Source organism: Punica granatum, chromosome 2, assembly GCF_007655135.1.
Source record: "Punica granatum isolate Tunisia-2019 chromosome 2, ASM765513v2, whole genome shotgun sequence".
Lineage (NCBI taxonomy): Eukaryota > Viridiplantae > Streptophyta > Magnoliopsida > Myrtales > Lythraceae > Punica > Punica granatum.
In genome coordinates this window covers 17,368,593-17,376,326 of record NC_045128.1, presented here as the reverse complement: position 1 = coordinate 17,376,326, position 7,734 = coordinate 17,368,593, and positions in this window count along the sequence as shown.

Below are 7,734 nucleotides of genomic sequence, written 5' to 3'. Positions count from 1 at the left end.
AAGTAAGCAATAGGTCGTTCTTCCTGCGTAAGAACTGCCCCTATACTAATACCTGAAGCATCACATTCGATCTCAAAAGTTTTAGAAAAGTTAGGTAAAGACAATAAAGGAGCGTTGGTTAGTTTTTTTTTTATTAGCTGAAACGCCTTCTCTTGTTCTTCTCCCCATCTAAATCCAACGTTCTTCTTGATCACTTCAGTAAGTGGTGTTGCTATGCTACTAAAGTCCTTCACGAACCGCCGGTAAAAACTGGCAAGCCCATGAAAAGTACGAACATTACTTACACTTGTGGGACTGGGCCACTCTTAGATTGCACGTACCTTCTCTTCATCAACCTTGTCAGCACCCCATTTTGGCTCACCATTTCAAACAACGATATCAGCAATGGTCCAGACTATGACTTGAGCAGGAATACAAAAAACGGCTTGGCAGAGCAAGAAATCACTATTCATCCTCAAGTCGGCAAAATTGAGCAGAAGACATGCACATGTGACAGAAGGACTCCAGGGGTCACCAAAGGGTAACAAAGTGACTAGAGAGCTCAACAACGTCCAAAACCGGTATTTTCAATGTACCACATAGACAGTCCTATTTTCTGATAGTTCGCTCGACCGTCGGAAGATAACCAATACTGGACTCCAAAAATCCCCTCCAATGCCAAACACATGAAAAGTGTCTCCAAACGCATTTCGCAAATCATCTACTCTATACAGAACAACTTTCTGTATACAGACAACTTTTCAGTAGAAGTCCAAAAATGCCGATTTATCGGAGAAAAGTTAATTCCAAATATCAGATGCGGCCATGCCCTATAATCATACAAAGCATGAGCAGTGTTTCAGATTGTTTTTTTGAAGCCATATAGACACCTCGAATGACTTCCGAGTGACAAAACGGGCATACCCCTCTTCAGAAGAGCATAACCGGAGACTGGTCTGACGGAATTACGGCAAACGAAGTTCACACTGCATTGCCCTGAAAACTCCAGCGAACATTCGCAATTGGGCAAAACAGACAGCAAAACTCTTCTCGGTTTCCCGAATAACTTCCGAGGAGCACAAAAGGCCATTTTCAGTGGAAATCCATATTCGGAGGTCCTCTTTGGAGAAACTTGACGTCGGATGCCTACCTTACACAGTGCTAGCCTTCTCAAGGCTTAATGTGAAATCGTCGAAATGAATCACACAACTCATCTAGAACCCCCGAGCAGCGCTTTAAGGGTCTCAGATGCACTTTTCATGTCCTTAGAGGCCCAATCTCGACAAACAAAGATCACAGTGATTTCCGGATCGCCCAAGCAACTCAGAAAGCAATTTGAGAAATCTAGTTTCGGCCTCCTAGCACATCTCCGACTCCATATTTGCATTACCGGCTTAAGGGTCAAGTGCCCACGTGATTTGACAATTTAAGTCAAAATGACCGACGTGGGATGCAGATACAAGATATGCTGTCAGAAGTGGGTAACCTCGTTCTGAATGCGTAAAAGGAGCAAAATCAGCTTCCGAGCCTCATATAGACATTTGACAATTTTTCACGAAAAATGACAATCTTGGGCTCATTAAATCCGTTTCCCCGCGTATATCGACAATTCAATGTTTAATTCGAACCACGAGCTTCGAATGCGCGATCAATCGAGACTCGAGCTTTCCTCCGGTTTCTCCTCTTTGGCCGTCGGACCCATGAATTGCCCAAGGGCAACTCTTCCCTTGCCAAGACCAAGCTTCTCTTGTACTCTTGCATGAAAATATCTGAAACTCTTCCAAGATAACACTCAAGCTTCATCAATGCTCATTAATGCTTCTTGGCTCTTCCACATGAAGAATACTTGGCTCACATTCATCCTCATCCTCATTAGTTGGCCGAAATTTGCTAAGCATGGGGGTTAAGAGCACTTGCTTTTGCTTAATTGCTCATGAGTTTTGCCTATAAATTGCCCAAAAGTGATTAAGTTAATCACTTCTCCTCTTGCACACTCTCTCCAAGCATTCTCCCTCTAGAAAACCTCTCAAACTCCATAGTCAAGAACACCCAAAAACCAGCAAGCTTTAGCTTTGAAAAACTGAAAAGAAAACCTCGAACAAAACCCCGAACAAAACCCAAAGTTCTTAAGTCGGAAGCCAATGTTCATCATCTCGACTTAAGTTCAAAATTTCTCAAACTCCATATCCCACTCATTTTGGATCCATGGAGTTCATTGGTGAATTTGTTTTTTCCATTTGAAGTCTCTAAATTATTGTTTCAGGCCATTTAAAGGATTCCGGGCAAAAATCGTTGCCCTCGGGTGAACAGTGCACTTCCTGCACAACTGCGCACAGCCGAGCGCCCGTGCACGCCAGCCTCACTCCCAGCGTGCCTGCGCACGCCAGCCCCGTGCGCCTCGCTCCCCGAACGTGCATGCCCTTGCACCCGAGCACCCTTCCAAGCGTTCAACCGAGTTACCCGACTCTTTCCTCGCATCCCGAGGCTAGGTAAAACATTCTCGACTTAGAGAAGTTAGAACCTTTTACATTATTTTCATGGCTATGGAGTAATATGGCGTTTTATGCATGTTTAACTTGCAAGACTTAATTTTTATACACTTTCATGTTATATTATGCATGCTCGTCATCATATAACATGTTAGCATGTCGGGAAACGTTTGGATTGACCCTCGGAAGAGCTTCCTGACTCGAAATAAGCAAAAGAGCTCTCGGGTTTGCCTCAAGAAGAGGTAACCGAGACTTGGCTTGCTTTCCTCGGGTTAAGAACGACCTTTTTAGCTCTATCCAAGTTCGATTCTCGAGTTTTCTCGTGTTTTCTTACATGCACGAAGTCGGTATTGTTTTATCGATTCCTTAAATAACTTGTTTGTGCATGTTTGCATGTTCGAATGCGTTATTCAAATCATGGCAATACCGACTTTCGTTTAATCGTATCATTTATTATGTTTGTCGTTTAAGCATGTGAGAAATGATTCAAAACGAGACGGGGAAACCTCATGGAACCCCATTCAGGCCATGGGACCTCTCGGCTATCTCTAAGGAGAAGTAACCGAGAGCCTCTTAGACTCGTACGGGTTGCATGAGGCTTCCTCTTCCAGTTTTGAGTTTGTTCTCAGCTTTCGTGTAATTTGCAATTTACATTATCGTCGCAATATCGCATGAAAATGTCTTTTCAAAACAAAGCATTGCATGGATTCGGGTATCAAGGACTCATTCGGATCCATTCGGTTATAAGGGTATTGTCGGTTATTTGACCGAATTATCCTTGATCATTATGGAGTCGTCTTGGTCTCCGAGTCACGAATCGTTTTCATAATTAATGCATTCGGCTTAACCTTAAGCATTAATTCCACGAACGGGTTAATCGGGACGTTCACACGGTTAATTCGTTCAATTTAAACAACTTTGCACGAATTGGACATTAATTTGTAACTCGTGTCGACGAATTACAAAACGGTATTAATGCCTTTTTCAAAACCCTCATACTTTCAAATCCGTATTGTGTTGTTCTCCTTTTCTGAAAAACAAATTTTCAAATCAAGGGCAAGAACATCATTTTGTGATTTGACGTCATCTTAGCATCGTTTAAGATGTCAGTTGGGTATTCTGTATCAAAATTACAATTACCTGACTAATCATTTCATTCGACTTAATCAAATGCTAGAAAATGGTTAGGTGGAACTCTAGGTTTCAAAACTAGAGTCAAAATACAAGTTTGGATCAATTCAGTGTTACAACACCGAATCACTGTAAAAGCAATCCACACACACGAACTTGACTACGGACACCCGACATGTCAGGTTCTCAAACCAAAGCCGAATGCTAAAACATTGGCATGCGTTTGTATGTCTAGGATAGGATTTGCATGCCAAAATACCCCGGATTAATAAACTTGCTAATCCACGTATATTCGGTGAATACAAACACATTGTTTGTTATTTACCTGCAGCTTGTTATCTTTCCGCACCTGTTTGCCATGCGGGTCGAGCCTGATCCCTAGGCCGAACAATATTAGGGTTCAACGCCCTAATCGTCGATCACAGGGTTCGACGCCCTAATCAACACTCACAGGGTCTAACACCCTATTCAGTGAGAGCGTGCATTGAATTTCAGTTTCCCTAAACTCACGGTGAGTTAGAGCGGAATAATAATCGAACGCGAGTCGACTGGAATTTGACCATTTGTAATTTGTATTTATTTTTTTCGAGAGCATTTCAAGGATTTTATTCTGTCCATTCATTCTGTAAGAATTCCAGTCGGTGAGCGAACGGTCCGAGAGTCGAATTAATCGAATCGGTCTAATGCTTGCCCAAAGAAAGGTAAATCCAAGAACTCGCGATTTATGGTTCACGTAGGGATTCAACCTCCATGGATCGATGAATTGTAATGCAAGATTGTTAACCAATTCCCCGACATACGGGTTTACTTCTCTCTCGGCTTCTCAACCGATGTTGTTTAGTTCACCGAATCTCCGGTGTCAAAACGTGCGAGACTGAGTGCAACTTAATTCAAGCGGTAAATAATAAAACATGTAAGCCCAGCAAACCAGAGTACCGAAAGGACGTGCGGGATATAGGCCCGCACGTAACATGAACCCCCGAACACGGATTATCCGGTTTCGCACAGATCAATGCCTTAACAACAAACTAGGTGTTCCATACCCCTAGACCCGGGTAACTTATCCACCCTCGACCTACGGGTCGTAAAATGATAAGTGGCGACTCTTTCTCTCACGCGTATCCATCGCGCGTCCCCACGGGAAGGTGGACACTCCCAAGCCGCGCGATGCGGGCCTCGACGAGAGTCCACATTCGGGTCCGTACAGCTTGGCGACTCCACTGGGGACATACTTAGTGGGTTCAGGCTCGATTCGTTTGCTTGCTTGAATGTACATTTACCGCTTTCTGCAACTTTCACGCTTATCTACTTTATGCACTTTTATTTAAGCACTCGCATTGCATATCACGATAGGTTTAGGTACCTATGGGTCGCGTCCCACGACCGATGATAGGCAACCCAGGTTAGACAGGGGTTCGAAGTAGGAGTACAGCGCGCGGTTCGACTATTGCTTAGGCCTTGAAAAGAATCCCGCCCGATTTAAAGGAATTGATACCTTGAGTTGGGAGCCTCCATCCCTAGTTAGTTGCTATCCCGGTAGTACCTAAACCATGCATAAACAGGGACCATCATGCTGGACCAAAATTGCCTTCATGCCGTCAACCGACCCAAAAGTTGAGTCTTTGAGTCGGCCTGTTGTTTTTCCTTTAGGCGGGCCTTTTGCTGTTTTTCACAAAGAGCGATGTGCATTGTAACAGATACAATTATAATTTATTCTTTCTGCACCTGCATGCATGTTTTCAAACAAACTAAGACATTGCATTGGTTTATTGCTTAAGTTCCCCTTTCCAAATGAACCATCTTTGTAAATCTGGGAACTTGAATCAAATCAATGCAACGACATTAGCTTTTGAAAACTCATACATTGCCTGCATCCGATATTTGCACAGCAACTACCATGTCCCGTACGACCGACGAGTCGTGCCAACCTTTGCGGGCAGGCCACCTGTGGCCTTCACCCTTCCTCCAAAGCAAGGCGAGCTGTGGACCAAGGGCCGACCCACCTTCCCTGGTGAGACTAACCGACACTAACTTCTTGCTAACAGAGAGCCTCACCGCATGATCGGAAACACATCTCTCCGCGTAACCCCCTCGCATCTACTAATGATCAAGAGTGCCTCATACATGTCCAAACATGTTCATACCAACTCATGCACGCATGCTCAGCGTATCAATGCATGTCTCTTGGTGTGCTCGCACGACGCCTACCAGGTCAGTTCGCTTCCCTACACCCTTGCATTGAAATCCTGAACAGTTCATGCTCCTTCATTGTTTTCTTTTCCCATTGCAGGAAATTCTCAACAAGAAGACAACCTGAATACTGAGCGACCACAATTGAGACACAAACGTCTCTCATCCAGCTCTTTGGGATTTCAACACTAAGTCCCTATCCTTGCTCCACAGAACAAGACCGCAAGCAAATCAGCATCACCGCTTTGCAGCGCCCTGCGCAATTCCTCAGCATCGACCTTTGCTTCCACATTTCTTGCACTTTCTTATCATGCTCGCATTTACCGCATTGGGCTTCGGCCCCGCATCGGGCTCCGGCCCCGCATTTACTGCATTGGGTTTCGGCCCCGCATCGGGCTCCGGCCCTGCATTTCTTGCATTGGGCTCCGGCCCTGCATTTCCTACATCGGGCTCCGGCCCCGCATCGGGCTCCGGCCCTGCATTTACTGCATCGGGCTCCAGCCCCGCATTTACTGCATTGGGCTTAGGGCCCTGCATTAGGCTCCGGCCCTGCATTTACTGCATCGGGCTCCGGCCCCGCATTTATTGCATTGGGTTTCGGCCCTATATTGGGCTCCGGCCATGCATTTACTATATTGGGCTCCGACCTTGCATTTACTGCATCGGGCTCCGGCCCTGCATTTACTGCTTTCTGGCTCTGGCCCTTCATTTATTGCTTTCGGGCTCCGACCCTTCATTTATTGCTTTCGGGCTCCGGCCCTGCATTTACTGCTTTCGGGCTCCGGCCCTTCATTTACTGCTTTTGGGCTCCGGCCCAGCATTTACTGCATTCAGGATCATCTGAAATCCAAAATCGACTTGGATTCAAATTCACCCAATCGATAATCCGAGGAGCAAGTCTAATCCTTCCACTGCAAAGATCGAAAGTGACAGCTCCACAAGCAGAGCATGACCCAACTCTCAATCGCAGACCAGCACGGTCATGCCTCCGATCAAAGAATGGATCTCATCCACCTTGTGCGCACCCAAATTTCATCTCGTCGGGACATGCATGCGCGAAGCCTATGCGACGCGGCTTGGGAGTGTCCACCTTCCTGGGGACGCGCGACGGACACGCGTGATAAGGAGTCGCTACTTACTATTTTCGACCCGAAGGTCGAGGCCGATGAGTCGCCCGGGTCTAGGAGTACGAGGTACACCTAAATGCTAAGGCAATGGTCATGCGGAACCGAAAATTTCGAATTCGGGGGTTCTATTACGTGCGGGCCTATATCCCGCACGCCCTTTCGGTACTCTAGTTTGCTAGGCTTGCCGTTTTGTTTATTTACCGCGTGATTTAGGGTTGCACTTGACTCGCCCGTTTTGACACCGTAAAGTCGATGAGTTGATCAAATTGGGCCAAGAGTCCGAAAGATGATTAGGCTTGTGCGTCGAGGAATTGGTTCACTATCTTAGCGTTACAGTTCATCGAACCGTGATGGTCGATTCCCTACGCGAACCGAAACCGCGAGTATTCGAGCTTACTCATCTCTTGGTAACAACAGACCGACTTCACCGGTTCGACACTCGGACCTCTCGCTCTCCGATCGGGGATCCTTACAAATGAATGAGTGAGTGTTCAGATAAGATCCTCACAATGTACACTCGAATAATTACAGAATACAACTGAATAAAGTAAATGGATCCCGATCGGTTTGCATTGGGTCAATATTCCGCTCCAGCTCACCGTGTGTTTTGAATGACCGATAAATAAATTAAGTCAATGCGGGCTCAAGGAGCCGGGGGTCGGGTCCGATCAAACTGACGGTCTGCAGGAGAACCGATTAGTTCTCACTGTAACCGTTGGACCGATCGAGCTCCCGAGTGATATCTAAACACGTTTCACGCATCCAATCCAAATTGCCTTCCACATAGGCTATGTTTGGAGTGTGATGGTGACTCGAGG